Here is a 21,913-nt window from a genome sequence, read left to right on the forward strand (position 1 = left end):
AATACTTAATAGTGAAGTATCAACACTCTCGGCCTGCTATAACGTAATGAACATTAGAAACAACAGAGGCAAGCTGAACCATCTTTTAATTAATATTTATTAAATTAATATATATAACTACTTAAATAGTCTTTTCTGAAAATGACTAGTAGTTTTGCTTAAGTAAGTAGTGCTTATTTTTGTTTTTAAGAATGTTAATGTGCCATTATGTGCTTATAGGTAAAATTGCATGGTATAATATATATATATATATATATATATATATATATATATATATATATATATATATATATTGTGGGGGGTGGGGGCTCTCACCATCCACTCACTCGATGTGGTGCTGCTCTCGGGTGTGTGCCCTTTCTTCTCCTCCATCCTTCTTTCCTTCAATCCTCTTCTGTCTTTCTATCCTTCATTCTTTCCTCTTCCTTCTGCCTACGGTTGACTTTACTCTCCCTCTTCTGTCTTTCTTTCCTTCATTCCCTCCTCTTCCTTCTGCCTGTAGGTGACTCTACACTAAGTGACAAGCCAAATGGTTTCCTGTTCGCCAGGAAACCATTTACTACGCTGGGTGGTAACCATATAACCAAATTATGGCGCCTGGTGGTTTAGTGGGTAATTAAGGCGCTCCAATCGGATTGAGCTGGTGCAGGTTTATATCCAAGGGGTGGTTGGGGTTTATTGCTCATGTAATGTCACTCAGGGATGAGTGAGGCTGGTCACGCTCATCTTAAATGTCAGGACCAACTTGCCTAACCCCGGGCTCTTACGCTCCTCCTGGGGCAACACAGGATTAGATGATGAATGAATGAATGAATATATATATATATATATATATATATATATATATATATATATATATATATATATATATATATATATATATATATATCAGGGAAATATTCATGATTTTTTTTCTAGTGTGTGGAATATTGCAGAAAAACATTTTCGTACCTCACGTAATGGAAATAGGCCATTTTCATCAATTCCACCAAAACAAAGACGGAGAAACTTTAGACCTCACATTCTCACAATTTATTTGTGGTGTCTTTGCCCTTTCATTACTGAACGCCTTATATAAAATATGCACGACAACATTAAACTGTAATATGCAAAGTAAATTGCTGAGCAAGAGGCGTAACGACTTATTTGTGCTAACGTCATAACTGCTTCACCTTGAAGGCATGGAGAATGTATGGTTAAAAGAATGTAAAATAGCGAAAAGGGAAAGAGAAGAGAGGAAGGCAAAGAAAATCGTGGAAAAACGGAGCGCAGCGCCATAGATTTGTAAAAAAAAAATATAATAATAAATGATGATATTGGGGCCAGTCACCATGGATGCAAGGGGATGTAATGGAATGGCAATAGACAGATTCACTGAAATATTGGGGCCAGTCACCATGGATGCAAGGGGATGTAATGGAATGGCAATAGACAGATTCACTGAAATACTGCTGATTGCATTATGCAGCGTGAACTACATACTACTCACCCCAACTGTCAGGAAAAAGAAAAAAAGTACAGTCCATGTTGCGTGCATCTCCCCGCATTGCTTCCTGCGCCCATTTCTCCCCTTCATACATTATTTTGTTTCTTCATCGCTAATACCTCGCTTTCTCTTATATTTCTTTACCACATGACATGATCTTGGCTTTCCGTGCCTCCTCATATTTTCAAGTTGGCCTCCATTACGCATTACACCATAATTATCATTTTCATTCCCTGTATGTGACTGCCACGTCAGTTTACTCTTACTTTAAATTGTAAAAATTTTTCCCCTTTCCAATTTCTTTACATGCCTCCTGGACAGCCACTAACATCCCATCCTTAATTGTTTTCACAACATTATTTTTTTTGTCATTGGTACATTTTCGTGCTATTCATGCCGAGACTTGGAAAGGGGTAGTATCTCCCACGACGTACTCATGATTTTCAGTTGTAGAAAAGGATGAATGAACGATATTAACAACACTACCATCAACATCTTAACCCAGTTTCTCACTAATGCGTGGGGTGATACAGACTCTGCATTTTCACCCTCTCAACCTTATTACTTTTATGTTCCTGGCATCTTCAGACGATTGTATTCAGTTTAAGATAGTCTGCTCGAACTGGGGGATTATATACGCTTTTCAGTTACCTCTTCTTTGCAAGACGTCTCACTTGAGGTGAATAATTAATTGTCTAGTAATAGGAAAAATAATGGAATAAATCCTAGGAATGAAGGGGTTAAGGTGCCCAGTAAGCTGCTGCTGAATTGTGATCACTGTGCTTTACTCAGTGCGGTAGTTACATCATTATTATAAATGCATAATAAATAACAGAAATTATATTAGGGTTGCTTAGAGCTAAGAGAGAATTGTAAGTGAAGGGTTACTGTTTTTGCAAACGGGTGATGCAAGTTAACCCTTTGACCACCCTTGCGTCCTCCCTGGTACGTCACTTGTAGAACCATTATATATAGCCTACAGCAGTATTCTCATCTTTTCGGTCGGAGTGATATTTCCCTCGTATTCAAACCCATCAAGCTAAACAGCTAGAACTAGACAGATCTCAGATCACCACCAAAATTTAACCAACTCTTCCATGGCCCATGACTCACATAGCCACAAAGTTTCATTGGAATCAATTACTTTTTAAGATATCTTGTGAACAAGCAAAAACAGTTCTGAACAGGGACTCAAAGTCAGATCACCAAAAAGAATTAATTAACTCTTCACTGGTCCATGATCCTCATGTCCATAAAATTTGATTAAAATCTACCGATAACTTTTTAGATATCTTGTGGACAAACAGTCAGGCTCTCGTTGGCGGAGATCAAAATTATATTTCTACAGTCCTTTAGTGATAGTTACCATATTCATAGCTTTTATCTCCACTCTGTCAACGTCTTATCGCCTCTAATCTTTGTATCTCATTTAAAACACTTCATCCTCTATAATTATCTGGCTGAATGAGAGATGGGCCTGTGTACAAGACTGCCAAATCTGAGTTTGGCCCAAGGAAACCCATCTCAGCTGACGTTATTTTGAATTAAAAAAGGGCCAGTCTCTCTCCACAATGGGGAAACATTTGATTGTATTTCGCTTATAAACAAATAATCAAATCCTAAACTTATAAGGGAGCTTAATATTGTCTTTCGTTTATCCTAAAACATTAACTTCATGATTGCCTTTCTTGCAGTCAGGCGGAGAATTCATACCATGTTTTGCTGCAGGGTACGCGATGACAACGAAGCGACAAAAGTGCCTGTTCCCGTTCCGGTATGGAGGGAAGTGGCACCACGCCTGCACTTCCGCTGACAGCAGCCGCCCCTGGTGTGCCACGGAGATCGACCCACAGGGACTCATCACGGGCTGGGGAGTGTGTGTGGCGGACCTGGGTAAGGGGTGGCAGGGTGTGAGTCAGGGTGTGCGAGTGAGGATAAGAGTGTGTGAGTGAGGGTAAAAGGTGACAGAGTGTGAGTGAGGCGATGTTTGTAAAGGAGAGAGAGAGAGAGAGAGAGAGAGAGAGAGAGAGAGTGTGTGTGTGTGTGTGTGTGTGTGTGTGTGTGTGTGTGTGCCGATTCAGTTCTTAGAGATCTGGAAAACTAGGTACTGATGGCAACAACTGTCATTTTACAGCAATACAGAAATGATTTGCCTGGTATTCTTGGCTACCTAATCCCATCACGTATCTTAGTATCATGAAGCTGAACTTGTCTTATAACTTACTTAGGTATTTAGTTTTGTATCCAGTCCAGGTAAGTATTCTACCCATCTTCCGGTATTCAGTCTTCATTAACCTGCTATTCACCTTTCTTTGCGTCTCCACCCGTACCTTCACACTACCTTTCCGCTGTTTCATCCATCTACAACGTATAGCTAATAGATACCGTGAACATCCTGCAGTGCCGCTGTTAGTGTTTCTATTTACTGGAAATATTCTTGGTATTTTATGTTCCTGGTGATTATTAATTGGTTGTACGAGGAACCTTTTAGTGGAGAACAAGTCTATTCTGTGACTGCATGGTGACCTATTACACATGCCTTTTCTGTGGCTGCGTAGTGACTTATTACACATGTGACTAGAGATTCAGTACGGTAGATTTGAATGGAAGACTTAATTCAATACTCTTCGATAGTTTTGTGCGTAGAATTGCAATTGAGCGTCCAAGTTTTAATAACAATAATAATAATAATAATAATAATAATAATAATAATAATACGAACTTTATTGATCAAGAAAGTTATAATATATTTGTAGTTTAACATAATGTCCTGGGTTAGAGTTTGAGATAAATTGTATTGTTACAACATAATAAGGTAAATTATTAATAATCACATCAAAACATACTTGAAAAAAATATACATAAGATTATGGCTGATTATGTTAAGCTGCTTTGCAAAATATGGGATATTCGAGTTCTGACAGCGTGGTGTTCTACATCTTACCGCTCTCAGTAAGCGTTTACCTCTCCTTGTACTCATGCCATTTGCAGTGTGAATACTTCGAGGAAGTAGATGTCTGTGTTCCTTTGCTGCAATGAGAGTTTTACCAAATCTAAGGGTCTGTCATACAATGTCTGAGAGAGCAAGTTCGCTAAAGTATTTTCATAATCTACATACTGATTTCCCAGGATGATTCTAAAACTTCGTTTCTTAGTTCTTTCCGGTTTTAGGTGTTGCGCTTTAGTTACACCTGGGTGTCATACTGGTGCAGCGTATTCTAAAAATGGAGCATTAGACCATACATACAATGTAGAAGGAACCTCTTGTGTAAAATCAAACTGACGTGCCCTATATAAGGCATAAGTGCACCTATTTGATTTAGTTACATTGATACTTATCTGGTCATTCCAGTTTAGATCTGAGTTAATATGTACTCCAAGAAGCTTAGATTTTTGGACAATAGTTTAATTACAGATATTCAAAGCTAACTGGGGAAATTCTCTGGGTCTCTTACGTGGATATGTGATTAAAACTTCACACTTAATTGGATTTGGGGATATTCTAACAGTAATACAGTCGTTAGTAAGTTTATCAAAGGTGTCCTGAATAATAAAGGCAATTCTATCATCTACCTATATACCTAAGCTATTTTCCCCAAAAGAAAGAGAGTAGCGGAGACAGGACGACACACTCCCAAATTTCTCATCCACACACACACACACACACACACACACACACACACACACACACACACACACACTTACTCGTACTTAACCCAAAGGGGAGAAGGGACAGATCCTCACTTCACCACACCGCACGAGGGTCAATTGCACACTGCAATCAGCGACATCCGCAGCAGGGGCCGACAGCAGAACTGGTTTACCCCTACCACATCACAATGGATCCATCCCCTTACCCGCACCTGACCTCATCAGCTGATCAGACCAAATGCGGGAGAATATCCCCTCAGGGCTGCATCACCATTTATTCATTCACAATTTCTCTCCAGTCATCCATATCACGCACAGCCACTCTTCCTTGCTCTACAGACATCCCACTCGCATCTAACGCTCTCCTCACACTGTCCATCCATCTTGTCGTGGTCTTTCTCTTAGTCTTACACCTCTAACATCTGATCCAGTTATCTTTTATCCATTCTCTCCATATGCCCGAACCATCGCAACACTCTCTGTTCAGCTCATTCAGCCATCTCCTGCATTATTCCATTTCTTCGCACTTCATCATTTCTCACTTGATCCATTCGCGTCACTCCACACATACTCCTCAGACACCTCATCTCCATTACATTCAATCTCTTTCTCTCTGCTACACCCATATTAAATGTTTCAGCCCCATATAGCCTAATGCAATCTGTACCACTACACCCTCATACAGCCTTCTCTCTACATCCATTCTAAGCGAACAACATCTAAACACTTTTTTCATTCCTCCCAGCACCTTTCCTACTTCATTCATTCTATGCTTCACCTCTGCACTTATTCCTCCATCCACAGCAACATGTGACCCCAGATACTTAGAACACTCTACCTTCTCGTGTAACTCACCATTCAGAACTACATTCATCCTCCTACTATCGACCAACCTCTTACACTTCAACACTTTACTGTTTTTCTCATTTATTCTCAATTTCCTCCTTTCACACACCCTTCGAAACTCCTTTACCAACTGTCTCAATCTCTCCTCTGAATCAGTCACCATTGTAGTATCATCTGCAAACAGCAGCTGATTCATATTCCACTCTCTACCATCAGTATTTACCAGACTCAAACCTCCACCGAACACTCTCGAATTCACCTTCCTTACAACACTATCCATATAAATATCAAACAACCAAGGTGACATCACACATTTCTGCCACAGCCTCACTCTCATGGAAAACCAATCACTCACAGTATTCGCCACTCTTACACACGCTGTACTATTTACATAAAAACTTTTCACTCCTTTTAACAAGTTATCATCTAGTCCATACAGTTTCAAAACATTCCACAAAGCCTCCCTGTCAGTTCTATCATACGCTTTCTCTACCTTCTTGAAAGCCCAAAACACATCCTTACCTTTCGCTAAATGCTTTTCACACACCTGTCTCACATCAGACACCTGATCCACGCATCCCTTCCCTCTCCTAAAGCCACACTGCCCATCACAAATCACTCTCTCTGTACCCTTTCTAGCTCTCTTAATTAACACTCTTCCATACACCTTACCTACAACACTCAGCAGACGTATACCCCTAAAGCTAAAACAATCAGACTTATCTCCCTTACCTTTATACAACGGAACCCCACACGCACTTGCCTAGTCAATCAGCACCATACCTCTCACAAAACTCACATTCAGAAATCTTACAATAGTCGTTCCATCACCTTTCACACATTCCACAGCACACCCATTATATACATCCACAATCTCAGCAAATGTGATGTCATACATGCATCTTATATGAATATTTGAATTGGAGGAGATGCTTTTAACAAAGGCAAGAGAGACTGTAGGACTCAATCGTGTCCCATGAGGGACTTCACAGGTTATGTCATCCCAGGACTATAGGACTCAATCGTGTCCCATGAGGGACTCCACAGGTTATGTCATCCCAGGATGATATGGTTTCTTGGTAGCATACTCTGTGTTGCCTGCCGTTCATAAAGCTTGAAGCAACCCAGACAAAACGAGTTCCCTTATTGTGCCAGTGTGGTCAGCGTGGTCAAATGCTTTTTTAAAATCAATTGTCACAATCTGGGCAATTTATTTGATAATTCGTGACCACCTAGGACTGCATCTAATAAAGTAGCTAAGTAATGAGCGGCTAAACTACCCTTTAAACTACTACACTGATGTTTATCTAAATTTGGTCTGATATCTTCCAAAAGCGTATCTGCAACATTACCTTCTAATAATCTTCCTAAATCAAGAGTGAGTGATAAGGGTCTCAAATCACCTATACTCAGTTTTTTTTTTTTTTTTTTTTTTTTATCGAGGCGAAGATGCAGTTGACAGATTGGTGATGACTGGCTGAATGCAACATGTCCGAATAACATTGCTGTATTTGGGTTTCGATTCACAGCACCGGCAATTATTTGAAATACAGAGATGTTATTCGGACATGTTGCATTCAGCCAGTCATCACCAGTCTGTCAAGTGCATCTTCGCCTCGATAAAAAAAAAATGAGTATGGTTCCATTACTACCTTTTTCTTAGGAAGTACAATAATGGAGGCAACCGTCCATAGCTTCGGAAGTAGTTCTTCCTGCAGACACAAGTTAAAAATATAACAAAGAGGTTTATTGATCTTGCATGCTAACTCTTTTCAAAGCCTCTTAGGTAGTTATCCTGGCGGTGATGTTTTGCCCAGTTTGAGTGACAATAAAAACTTCAACACTTTAATTCTGTCAACTGTGGGTGACTCGCAGGCTGGTAAGATGCATGGCAATTTCGTGGTATCTATAGCAGGGAAGTGAGTGTAGACACTCGTAAAGTGTGACTTGATTTCTTCACTGATCTGTGCATTATCTAAGTGATGTAAAAATGTTTTTTCAAGTCTTATATAAGTTTCCTAAAATGTATTTCAAATCTTTCACACTGTTATATTCAATATTTCTTGCTGTAAGTTTGCGACTCAAACCAATTGATGGGCGAATGTCACTGCTTGTGTAGTCCTCTGCGTTCATCATAACAAGATCGATGGTCGAGCCTTTGTGGTTACGTTCAGTGACAATACACCAATGATCAAGCTGAGTGGTTAGACAGCTTACATCTAGATCATTGCAGTCTCTCATTATGGCCACGCGAATATCGGTGAAGGGGAAGCGTAGAGAATCTGTAGTAGTAAGAAGGTGTTCAAGTAATGCATCATGTGTAGGTGCACCTAGTGGCTGATAAAACAGGCATCCACATAACATACTCACATTACGGACGAAATTCTTTTTTAACATTACCTAAACACATTATGCATTATTAGGTACAGTAATGGTCATAACCTTGAAAGAAAATGTTTCCTTGACGAAAACAGCATCACCATCTCCCTTTGTCTCTCTGTCTTTATGAAAAAGTTCATATCCTTGCAAAATGTACAGATGAGTTGGTTTGTTCTGTGAGAACCACGTTTTGCTAACTCCAATGATGCCTCGTTGTAATGATTTTCTTTAGCTATAAACTCCTCGTGGACATTGGTCAAACTCTGTGGGTTGGTTAAAAACAGCGTGGGTGAGGGTTGTGCATTGTGATATCTAGTAATTCGAACTGGTGTAAGCACTCGTGAATGAACAACTCTGCTTAGCTTTACCATCCGTTGTGAGGTTTGATATTATTCGTTTAGTGTATCTGCCTGCTCATCTTCCTCTGTCCTTATATATGTCATTTTTCTTCAGTAGCATTCACTGTCTTGGTATTTAATTTGCCACAGTTTTACTTCAGCTTCAGAAACTGATATCTTGTGTAGCTCGCTATGACCTTTTCGTTACTTACAGCAGAGCTGAGATATCGTTCAAAAGGCGTGTGTGTGACGTCCATATTGTAAACAGATAGGTTGGCTGGTGTCATAGAACTCCATCCTTCATATCCGACTGCATCACTCATTGTCAGTTTTTGTCGAATACACAATACTAACAGCCTTATTCACCAGATGCTCATGATATGATAAACATTAAAAACACTTGGTTGAAAAGCCCACAGATCTGGAAAATTCTTAAAAATAAGAGCAAACAAACATGCCTTGGCTGCTGCTTGACAACGCCCGCTGCAATAGACTGAGTGTGACCCGGTGGCCAACCCACCGACCGATATTTGCTTAAACCAGGTCCAAAGGAATACCTAATCAGATGCACAGTGCTTACTTAAAGCTTTGCTCGTGGATCCAAGCGTGACATTTCAGTCTGCCTCACATTATTTGGCTACATATATCCTTGTTTACATCTGAAACCTCCATATAACCGTAGGTTTCAGTCGTTCTCGATGAAGCTCTTTATTGTAGTTATCTGTCTCGGTTTAGCCCTTTTCTCTCTCTCTCTCTCTCTCTCTCTCTCTCTCTCTCTCTCTCTCTCTCTCTCTCTCTCATTCCTACCATTTTTCATGCAGGTGAAAAGAAAGTGGTAGTGACAATGGGTGGCCGTGTGTGCACCCTACCGTTCTTTCACGAGGGTCGGCAGTGGTGGAGCTGCATCACGTCTTCTGGTCGCCCCAACCCTTGGTGCGCCGTGCAGGTCGACTCCGCAGGGCTGCTCACTGCATGGGACTACTGCAACCTGGAGTGGGGTGAGTGGCAGTGAGGAGAAAAGAAATAATTGGGTTGTCTGCCATAGCCAAACATAACGTAACTTAACCTAACGTAGCCTAACCCAACCTAAGAGAATCTAACCCAATCCACTGCAACCTAACCTAATGGAACCTAGCATAACCTAACCACAGCTAAGCTAAGCTAAGCTAACCTTTCTAATCCAAATCTAACAAGCTTTATCAAGCCAATCCAGTTCGAGCCTATTCTGACCTGTCTTCTGAGCTGTCCCTTATTCTTGCTTGAGGCAAAATTAACTTTATTTCTAATGACGGTGATGGCCATGCATGGGGTACACTTCTCACCTGTAGGAGAACTCATCTTATAGAGGACTTCTAAAAATTGGTGGAATCAAAGACATTTTTTTTTTCTCTCTCTCTCACGTCTGTCGCTATTATTCTGGCCAAATTTTTTGCCTGAACACTGCCTCCCTTTATCCCCCACCACGGCGTACAGGCAACACTCGTCTAGCCGCTGTACACCATCTCATTACATTATGTCCAACTCCCTCATCTGGCGGTATTCTCAGCATTTCTTGCATCCAACTGGTAAACTCTGGAACTGTCTCCACCAGCACGACTTTCTCACTGCCTACGTTTTCCAAGCATTGAATTGCAGTGTGTCCATGCATCTTGAAGTGAAGAACTCTTGAATCTGGCTTTGTTTTAGTAATTCTTTCCCAGGAACTCGTTTTGCAGGCTGTAAGCCTTGGGTTCCTTGAATTCTGCGAAAAATGATAAATAACCACTACTGACCACAACAACGCAAACCAAACGCATTTTAACTTATCCTAATCCCACCTAACCCAACTCAACCCAACCCAACCAACCTAACCCAGCTTAATCTAACCTAAATTAACGTAAGCTAACGCACCCATCATAATTAAAGTAAAAATAAGTTTACCTGACGATCTAACCCATGTGTAACTTTTAGTGTCGTTCCTGTAGTCCATTGGCAAAAATCTGACCCTTCATTTTTATCATTACTAGAGGTGTGCACTAAGTGAACATTGGCATGGTCCAGCTTCATAATACAAGAAAAATGGTTAAACCCAGGCGTGGAGGACGTGGCAGTGACAGTGGGTGGAGGAGAGTGTGTGCTGCCTGTGCACCACGGAGGTAGGGTGTGGGACAGCTGCGTCACCAACCCTCACGTCCCGTCCCTCCCCTGGTGCCTCACTAAAGCGTCATCACCAGCAGCGGCCCAGGAGAAGGCAGTGTGTGTCGCAGACTGGGGTGAGTCTACACACCTCGAGACGCTAAGTGGGTGGTGTGAGCAACATTGTAGCGCATTTTTCATAACAATTTGTTACATATATCATATCCTTTCATCGTTCTATGCATTACTGCGACAAACTATGTCGATACTAGAAATTTAAGAATTACTGAAACGAGTATATATCAACATAATATGCATAAATATCGCTGAGGAGGAGGTCCAGCAAAATTTCCAAAACGACTTACTACTGTATATCATAGGAACGGCTCTTCCGACAACTTTTCCCAGGTGGCTTCGTTTTGGTGGCGACGTTTTCGAAGTTGCTGGCGACTGCATAAGACTTTTTTGTTGTAGTTATATAAAAATTGCCGAGAGAATATCACTAAGAAAGAGTTGCCAGAAAAAACTGATCGTGACATCGCCAAAAGGTCGTTTTTTCGTAAACAACAGAAGCCCTTTGATATACTTTGCTTCACAGTGTAGTTTTCGATGCTGCGCGTTAATATTCTCCTGGACGTTTTCTAAGCAGTACGCTGTGCTGCAGATAATAATGATATGAACATGAAAATGATTACTGAAATGTAATTTGCAACCTACAGTACATAGTTACAGATGAACTGGTAGAAAAGTTTTTGTGTTGGCAGGAATACGAGTCAAAACTAGCATTCATTTTCGCTTTCAGTACGATAGACCCCTCACACACACACACACACACACACACACACACACACACACACACACACACACACACACACACACACACACACACACACACACACACACACACAAACTGTCATGGTAGTGAAGGGATTCATGAGGATATTTGTAAATCCCTTCGGTCACCGGAGTCTTGCCTCATTGACATACACTGTAATTATCTGGTGGTAATAAAAACTGAATAAGAATTTAAGTTATCGTCATCAAAGATTATTTTTTCTCTCCTGAGGAATCGTATAAAGGCATAGTAATCCTTTAACTGCTACGATTTCCCTCAGTTGAATAAAATAGTCTAGTGTCAAACTGAGGATGGTGACTAAGTGGGTCTGTAATAGAAAAGGGGTGCTGGGGATAGGTTTTAGGATTTCTCTCAGCTGAGAAACATTGTACATTATTTCATACAAATATCATGCTAACAAACCATAGTGTAGTAGCAACTAAAAACTGAACACGACGACTGCATTAACACACATTCATTACTGTGCGCCATTAGTGTCCTCTGCATCAAACAAACTGACTAACAAGAGTGTACAGGTAGGAAATAGAAGCGCGGTGAGGGAAGGAGAGATGGGGAAAATGAAGGAAAGCCAAAAGAGCAAACCCTGCTTCCTACAGTTTATAAATGGGATGGTCAGGATCAAGAACCAGGGAACTATCGGGTGAATACTCAGTGGAATCAAGAAAACATCAGACATCATTCCAGCTATAGAAATTCTTGATTCCATACTAATTCCAGAACGGTTATTCAGTCTTCCAACGCTTTCATCTATGTGCAAAAAAAAAAAAAAAAAAAAAAGCGCCTCTTGTCATATGCCTGTGTTGTTTTTGTCTTCTTGTCAGTTCTTTTGTTTCCTCATCATTATTTTCATTTGCCTCATGGAAACTCACTATTATGTTCTTGGCTGTCCACACAGCCTTCCGAAGTCAGAATCATTTGCAAAGAAAGGCATCTCCATTCTGTATTTAACCATATAAATTGTGCTCACACTGCTCAAAATGTTCGATCAAATTACTTGCATAATCCACCTCTACAAAATCCATGGTAATGACCTCAGTCACATTTTTTTTTTTTTTTGTGTGCAGAGTTGTAGACTGTAGGCAGGAAAGACGATATAATAAATATTGTTTCCTTCCCACTGTTCCCGTTAGGCGGCGTCCACACGTGTGCTCGAACAAGTGTTGTCAACATGTGAGCAACACAGTAACAAACACGCTGCAAACATGTTGGGAACAGCAGCGTCCAGATCATGTTGGCAACATCATGATGAAGTCTCAGCTGTCTCGTATGAACACACTTATCCCATCACCTCTGCTGCCAGTGTTCGAAGCTGCACTGAAACATGTTTGCATACATCTGTCCAAATACTGCTGCAAACATGTTCCCGAACATGTTGCCAGCTGTGTTGCCAACAGATGTTCAAGTACACGTGTGGACGCGGCCTTAGCGTCCTGTTTCTTATATTTACTTACCCTACTTACACCAGGGAACCGACGTGTGTTAGTGACGAGGGGAGGTCATGCCTGCGTGTTGCCCTATATATGGAAAGACAAGGAGCACTTCGGCTGCGTGGAGAGGCAAGGAGAAGGGACCTGGTGTGCTGTGAGGGTCAACAGGGACGGCAGTGTTGCACAGTGGGATATGTGTGTTAGCCAGGCCTGTAAGTTATTGCACGTCTATTCCATGATGCAACTCTAGTAGCGACTGACTTTGCAATAATAAGACAGAGAGAGAGAGAGAGAGAGAGAGAGAGAGAGAGAGAGAGAGAGAGAGAGAGAGAGAGAGAGAGAGAGAGAAGTACTGCCATTTGTCTTGAACGCATGTCTTTAGCAAATTTAATATGCAGTATGACATTTATATACTAGTAGCTATCTGTCTGTCTGTCTATGTATCTATCTGTCTATTTATGTATACGGGTATATACTGTATATGTTTATTATTCCTTTTTTCTTTCATATCTATATTTGTTTTACTTATAGCATCAGCTCAACTACTTAAAATCCTCCTAATGCTTTTGGTATACTAATACTCGTAAACCCCTTTATCACACATTTCCAGGTTTTCATTCAGTTTGTTTTCAGAGCCGCTTCCTAATCTTACCCCTCCGTACATACTCAGCCCATGCAACCTTAACAGCACAGACAATCCCTCAAATAACCTTAGCAGAAGACTTCTGGGAGTGGCCGGCTTTAGTAGTTGCTTTCCTGCTGTCCACAAATTCACGTCCGAAAGGGCTTGGAACCACAATAACAATGACAGCCGTATTCCCGCAGTTTTTCACCCCACTGCGTCCCACTGCCCCCTGCTCCTGCATCCCATTGCCCTCACATTAGTCTCACCCTGACTCTTGAAAACACTTTTGTATGTAAAGCTATTCATCCTTCCCGTCTTGAAACTCTTTTAGGCGTGTAGTTTCTTTTAGCCCTTGAGTCCGCCACAGTGACTTTTGTGGGGTGGGTGGGTGAATGGGTATTCCTTATTAACTCCAGATGATTTTACCAAGCTTAGTAGTGACTGTTTGTTATGAATGGGTTAATGGGGGTAATGTCTCACGAGCATAGTTCGATAAGTGTCTCCTAACCTATATAAAACCGTCTGGAGAAAACAAGAATACAATAATGAACACGACATCGCATCGAAGGAGGTATAAATCAGGGTCATTTCGAGAGCTCTGGCTAGTCCTTTCCCTCCCGCTCGTCTTTCTTCGTGTATACTGTACTTGTAGTTATCGTTTACAGATATGAGTTGTTGTAGTAGAATAGATAAGGGAGAGAGATTGAGGTGTCGCAGATGCAGTTACTTAATATGGATAGAACTGCATGGATATCTAGTCGTCAAGGCCACTCTTCACGGACTACTGCATCCTGTAACAGATAGATATAGACATGTGGTTCGTAGGACTTTACAAAAACCTATAATCTTACAAATCCATTTTCTACCATTTCAGACCTGGAGGCAGAAATGGTTCAGCCCGTTGTCGCACCAGCCCTGAAATGTGAGTGTAGATATTGTTATGCTTCTCCACACAACAGTAACTGCACGAGTAAACAGTCTTCATTATGTCCCCAGCACATGAGTTGAGCCACTGAGATGAAACACCAGGACACTTCCATTGTAACACGTTGATTTCATAAAGTATATTCAGTACTGCATTTCAAGACAGCGTTCATTCTTGGGTGGCCAAAAGGTAGAGGCTAACAATGTCTATGGATTTGGTCGCAGCTCACCAACTCTCCTTCTCCATTCCGTACCTAGTCTCCGATCGGTTGTATGTGTTCATTCTTTTTATGCGAGTTACTACAGTTCTTAAGTCCAGTAATAGAAATCTGAACAAAGGACTAAGAACCTTTCAAAAATTGGTTTCCATAATTATCCGAAAAATCATTTTATATATCACTCAGTCTATTTGTTTATCTATCTATCTATCTATCTATCTATCTATCTGTCTATCTATCTATTTATCTATCTATCTATCTATCTATCTATCTATCTATCTATCTATCTATATATATATATATATATATATATATATATATATATATATATATATATATATATACAGTATATATGTAATGTATATACAGAGGGAAAAAATTACTAGACACGCCATCTCATTAGGATGTTTAACAAGTGGTGCCAGGCACAACAAAGCTCGCCCGACAGCAGTTATTTTATTGCTGTTAATACCGGCTCATTTCAGCCATGTAGTGTCAGTGCACAACTAAAGACTAAGGTAATGGCGCAAATGTGTTCAGGTTACGCCCTCTGACAATTCATGATAATGCGTTTGACCTTTCAAGGTCACTCAGTGTATAAAGTCATGTTGCCAAATGAAAGCCAATGTGAGACTTCCTGTATCTTGGTAATAGTAAATATCTCCGTCTTCAACGAGTTTCGAGTTATAGTCCCCTAAATATCCCTGACCTTGAGTATGACCTTTCAAGGTCACCTAAGGTCAACGGTCAAGGTACCAATTAAAACCCATATGAGGTTTCCTGTATGTCGATAATAGTAAATATCTATCTTCAACCAGTTTCGAGTTATAGCCCCCTGAATATCCGTGACCTTGAGTTTGACCTTTCAGGATCATTTAAAGTCGAAGGTCTTGGTGTCAAATGAAAGCCCATATTACGAGTTGCCTGTATGATCCTAATAGTAAATATCTCTATCTTTAACCGTTTTCAAGTTATAGCCCTCTGAAAATCCGTGACCTTGATTTTGACCTTTCACGTTCACTCGATTACCTACAATATTTAATCACTTACTTTGGGGACCAGTTCCCACATATCCTGAAAATTTCATTTGATTTTATTCAGCCGTTTTTCCGTAATGTTGCTAACAAACAAACAAACAAACCTGAAAAAAATATATATATATCGTCGGACTCCGTCCGGGCGAGGTGATAATATGGTTCGGCAGCAATGATCTTTACTGCTACGCCGCCAGGAAGGCTTATTACATTGAGTCATGACGAACAGTATATATATAATGTCAGCTTCAACGGTAACCACTGAACGCTCCTTTCTCTGTTACTGGCACACTGATGAATATTTATATCGTCAGCATTTTTTTTCTTTGTTATGCGAGGAAGAAGGAACCGAAGGCTGAGCCCGCAAAATGTTCCTTCCAAGAAACAAAAAACAAAAATAATACAAAAGAGAGCCAAATCCAATATCCATTCATTTCGAGATGTCTGGACACAGTGCGTTTAAAAGACTGGTTATCATAGGAAGTAGGAAATACAGAGAGAGGGAGACAGTTCCAGAGTTGACCTGTTGCATAATTGAAGAACTGGGAGTAACGGTTAACTCTTGCATCAGAGAGTTGGACAGAAAAGGGATGAGAGTTTGTTGCTAGACGGGTGCTACACGTCCATCGTAGAGGTGGAGGGACGCAAGCAGACAGTTCAGATGAGCAGTGACCATTGAAGTAGCGGTAGAAAAGAGATAAAGAGGCAACAGTGCAGCGAAGAGACAGAGGTTGAAGGAAACCAGTAAGAGAAGGAGAGTTGATGAGATGAATAGCCTTTGATTCCACCCTAGTGAGAAGAGCTGTATGTGGGGAGCCTCCCCACAAATGAGAGTTGTACTCTAAACAGGGAGAATAAAACTCGTGTATAAAGTCAACAACTCTGCAGGGGTAAAGAAAGCACGGAGTCGGCTTAGCACACCTAATCTCTTGGAAGCAGAATTTACAAGAGATGCAATATGATCTTTCCAAGATAACTCCTGTGTGAATGAAACCCCAAGCATATTCAAGGATGATGCAGGATTGAGCTGGATATTATTAAACATTAGTGGGTACTCCTGTGGAAGATTTTGACGGGTTGATAGGTGTAAAAACTGAGTCTTTGATGCATAAAAAAAAACAAGATTATTTTTACCCCAGTCAGAGATACAAGCCAAGTCAGACATTAGGTGTGCCATAGCCCTTGTTTGCTGAGGTAACTGCTGAGATGGACGTTGCGGAAGCCGAATGGAAAGGTGAAGGGTGGAATCATCATCGTACTTGTGGATAGGATTAGATGTACAGCTTAGAAGATCATTGATGAATAAAAGGAAGAGAGTTGGTGATAGGACAGAGCCCTGAGGAACACCTCTGTCGATAGATCTAGGAGAAGAATGATGACTGTCTACAACAGCAGCTATAGAGCGACCAGAAAGGAAGCCATTGATGAAGGCACAGATAGAAGGATAGAAACCGTAGGAGGGCAGTTTGGAAATTAAAGATTTATGCCAGACTCGATCGAAAGCCTTTGAGATGCCAAGTGCAGTGTTAAAGCTTTCGCCAAAGTCCCGAAAGGAGGATGACCAGGAGTCTGAAAGGAAGGTGAGAAGATCACCACTGGAGTGTCCCTGACGGAACCCATACTGACGATCAGAAAGAAGGTTGAGACAGGAAAGATGCCTTAAAAATTTTTCTGTTAAGAATAGACTCGAAATCTTTTGAGACAAAGGATGTTAAAGCAACTGGACGATAGTTAGATGGTTGGGAATGGTCACCCTTCTTTGGGACTGGCTGCATGAGAGCAAACTTCCAGCAAGAAGGAAAAGTACAAGTTGAAAGACAAAGGCGAAAGAGTTTACCTAGGCAGGGTGAAAGCACAGAAGCACAGTTCTTGAGGACAACAGGAGGAACTCCATCAAACCCATATGCCTTGTTAGTATTGAGGCCAATGATGGCACAAAATACATCAGCTGAAGAAATTTTAATATCAGCCATGAGCAAGTCAGAGGGAGGAAATGATGGAGGAACAGCACCGGAATCGTCTAAGGTGGAATTGGAGGAGAAAGACTGAGCGAAGAGATCTGCTTTATCAGTAGAAGAAATGGCTACAGAGCCATCAGAGTAGGAAAGAGGAGGGAAGGATGGCGAGGTAGTGTTGCTAGAAAGGTTTTTGGCAAGGTGAGTGGAATACTCCAAGGGAGCAATTTTTAAGGCAAATCAGATTGTTGGGGTGGAGACACAAATCTTACTCTAGACAAGGCTAACTTTATTTTGATATACCTGTACCTGGATATAGACCTATAGGTCTGTCCTCCCCCAGGGTTCATGTTCTCCTCGAGTGGTTTCAGTAACATTCTCTCCAGTTGCGAATCTCTCATTGTCTATCAGGCTTCATTTATGAATTACCAAAACTCACTGTTTCCTGGTATTTTATATTTGTATTTCTTCTCATTACTGTGAGAATTCAGTAACTATTTTCTGATCAGATGTTTAATCCAAAGTTACTACGTATTCTCATTTTTCCTATGCTCGGCTGGTCATCTATGAACTGTCCTCCTATGTGTTTTTCCTACTGCTTCTCACACCCAGTCTTTTAAATGCACTGTGTCCAGGCATCTCGAAATGAAAGAATCTTGAGTTTGGCATTTATTTTCGTACAGCTTTATTTGAAAGATCCGTTTTTCAGGCTTTTATTATAATTTTTTTTTATAATACTAATCTCTCTGAATCCCGTTTTATACGGTGGTGCATAAGTTTGTTTTGACCAAACCTAATTTTACAGCTGCTCCCACGGCTTTTTTCATAGAGTATCTGGACGCTTGATTAGCTCATTCAGTGACTGTATGTGTCGTGTTCGTATTACACAGTTGTTCGTTAGGTAGGGATTTGTAGCATGCGAAACAACCCTGACTGAATCTTCTCCACATCACTGCCTATGTACTTGTAGTTCTCTTTTGTATATGTAGCATTGCTTCTTCTTCCTTTTTCTTTTCTTCTTCTTCTTCTTCTTCTTCTTTTTAACTCCACCAACGAAGTTGGGGGTGTTTATACCTTCACCTGTGCATGTCTGCCTGTTTGTCTATGTACATGAAGTCTCAAAAAGTTGGCACTGGATTAAAAAAAAAAAAAAAAAAACTTTGGTAGGTGGACAGTGGATCAAGGAGAGTTGCTTCGATTTTGAGGTAGATCATGATCCAGATGCAGGGAGTCATAAGTTTTAGTGGTGCTGGTGATGGTATGTCCTTTACTATATTGTGTAACAGTGCAAAAATTCGACTGTAGAATTAAATGGCTATATACCGTCTGCTGGGAAAAACAAATTGCAGCAGTAGATTTTTACCACCCGCGTTGCGAAGTGGGCAGAGTGGTAACGTTTTCAACATTTTCAATTGTGAGGCTGACTGCGTGGCTGCCTTTGTTTGTGTGTGGGTAAAGAAGATATCTTATGAATGGCTCGAGCTATCAACATGAAACTTTCAGGGTATCATGATGTGATCATAATCTTGGACGAGGTCGAAAATGGGCACTCGGAGTCAAGGTCAAGGTTACCAAAGTGGCTGCCAAATGTCAACTAGTTGACGTTCGGTGCCCATGACTTAACCCCAAGTGTCCATTATCGAACTCGTCCAAGATTTTGGCCACGTCTTGGTATCCTGAAAGGTTCATGTTGATAGCTCAAGCCGTTCATGAGATATCTTGTTTACCCACACACAAACAAAGCCAAACAGCCAACCTTACAACTGCATACATTACCACTCCGCTCACTTACCACCCGCGTTGCGAAGCGAACAGAGTGGTAATGTTTTCAGTTGTGAGGGTGGCTGGCTGGCTTTGTTTGTGTGTGTTTTACATCCTGATTTTGCGTGAAATCAGAAATGGAGGTGCAAAATTATATGCAGAGGAAAAACTGTCTGGCTACGCTGATGGTGAGATCCCATCGTGAGATGGCTTCTTGTTTGTTTTAAAGAGCTGATGGCGGTAAGCACTCTTTGATTTGTTTTTTCGCACTAATTTTCAGACCAGAAAAGGGGGTTTATCTGAAATCAACACATAATATCTCCTGCTGATGTCAGTAAATAGTCTTTATTGTAAATTTTCTGTCTGTGTGCTGATTTGTCTTTCTTTTCCATGCATAGATTATGTAAGTATAATTCAATCTTCTTCAGTCATACACATATTCTTTTATTTTAATATATTTCAATCCATAGAATTTTGTGTTTTCTAGCATACTTATCTGAGTTGTTGACATTTACATGTTGCGAAAGGTTTATTGTGTCTATACTTTCTCTTTTCATATACTGATCTTCCTATTTTTATATCGGTCTCCGATTTTTTTTTTCTGGTTGTTGCTTCATTGTCGTCATATTACTTCAGTTTCTTCCCTGCTCCACATTCCTTTTAACTCAGTCATTTTTTTAATTCATATATATATATATATATATATATATATATATATATATATATATATATATATATATATATATATATATATATATATATATATATATTTTTGGAATCTGAGTTAATGACCTCTTTCACCAACCCAGTCACACCCGACAACGTGATAACGGTGGGAGGGTCGAAGTGTGTTCTGCCTTTCGTGCACGCGGGCCGAAGTTACAGCGGCTGTGTCAGCATCGGCTCTCAGAGACCATGGTGCGCTACTGTCGTCGACCAGAGTCGGAACGTTGTGGAGAAGGATTACTGCCCGCCCAACTGGGGTAAGATGATAAGCGGAGACACCTAAAAAGGAAATTGCTATGCTGGTTTGATTCTAGCTTAGCCTAATTTTGTTATATCCCCATCCTGAAACAGGGACCGTGACGATAGATCATTAGGGGAATATGGTGCTAGTCGCGAAGAAGTGTTATGGAAAGGATGCAGAGCATTAGTGTTGTCTTTTTGTGTCACTGAACTACGTGAAATCAGTTGCAAAAGGACGAAAATCTGTGCCAAGTTGGAGTAAAAACATCACAGTGTAGTAATTTGGGTATGAGTATAAAAGGTGAAGACTGTCTGTGAATAAGAATTGTAGCCAAATGTAGAGAGTTCAGTGCTTTCAGGTATAGAAGTTCGAGAATAAGCTTGGGCGTTTTGCACAGACTAGCAGTATCAAGCTTTGGCATTAAATCTATATACAGAGAATGTGGGAATACAGATATGGGCTTGCTGCCAACATCATAAGTAACGGAGTCTCGGTGGAGAGGAGCTGAGTTTGTGCACTACAGAGAAAGAAATAGTGGAAGAGCCGTGAACAGTAGAGAATTATTGGAAATTGAGATAGATACTGGGCCAGGATGCCATATAAGGTTGTCCCCATAAACACGACCGTTTGTGGGCACTGATTACGTAGTTCACTTCTCAAGGGACTCCAAGGTACTGTTAACAGAGTGCATCATTGATCAGGTTAAACTATACAATGTGTGTTGTTTATATAAGGCTGATGTAAAGCACGTTAGGGAGGGTATGAATGGATACTTTGATATTGATGACACTGTTGAGGCAATATTGATGACTGATTGTTGAGACAGTATTGATGACACTGATTGTTGAGGCAGTATTGGTAACAGTGATTGTTGAGGCAGTATTGATGACACTGATTGTTGAGGCAGTATTGGTGACACTGATTGTTGAGGCAGTATTGGTAACAGTGATTGTTGAGGCAGTATTGGTGACACTGATTGCTGAGGCAGTATTGGTGACAGTGATTGTTGAGGCAGTATTGATGACACTGATTGTTGAGGCAGTATTGGTGACACTGATTGTTGAGGCAGTATTGCTGACACTGATTGCTGACAGAGTATTGATGACATTGATTATTAAGGCAGTATTGATGACAGGGATTGTTGAGGCAGTATTGATGAGAGTGACTGTTAAGGCAGTACTAATAACATGGATTGCTGAGCCAGTAGTAATCGAAATGAGTTGTGGCACAAACAATTACAGCATCTGACAGTGGTTGTTGATGAAGTGATGAGAGTTACAGAAGGAATTAAGATGAGGTTACGGGAGGTGAGGTTAGAGAGGGAGGTGAGA

Source organism: Coenobita brevimanus, chromosome 13 (genome assembly GCF_032717465.1).
Source record: "Coenobita brevimanus isolate Jiangsu-jjx chromosome 13, ASM3271746v2, whole genome shotgun sequence".
Classification (NCBI taxonomy): Eukaryota; Metazoa; Arthropoda; class Malacostraca; order Decapoda; family Coenobitidae; genus Coenobita; species Coenobita brevimanus.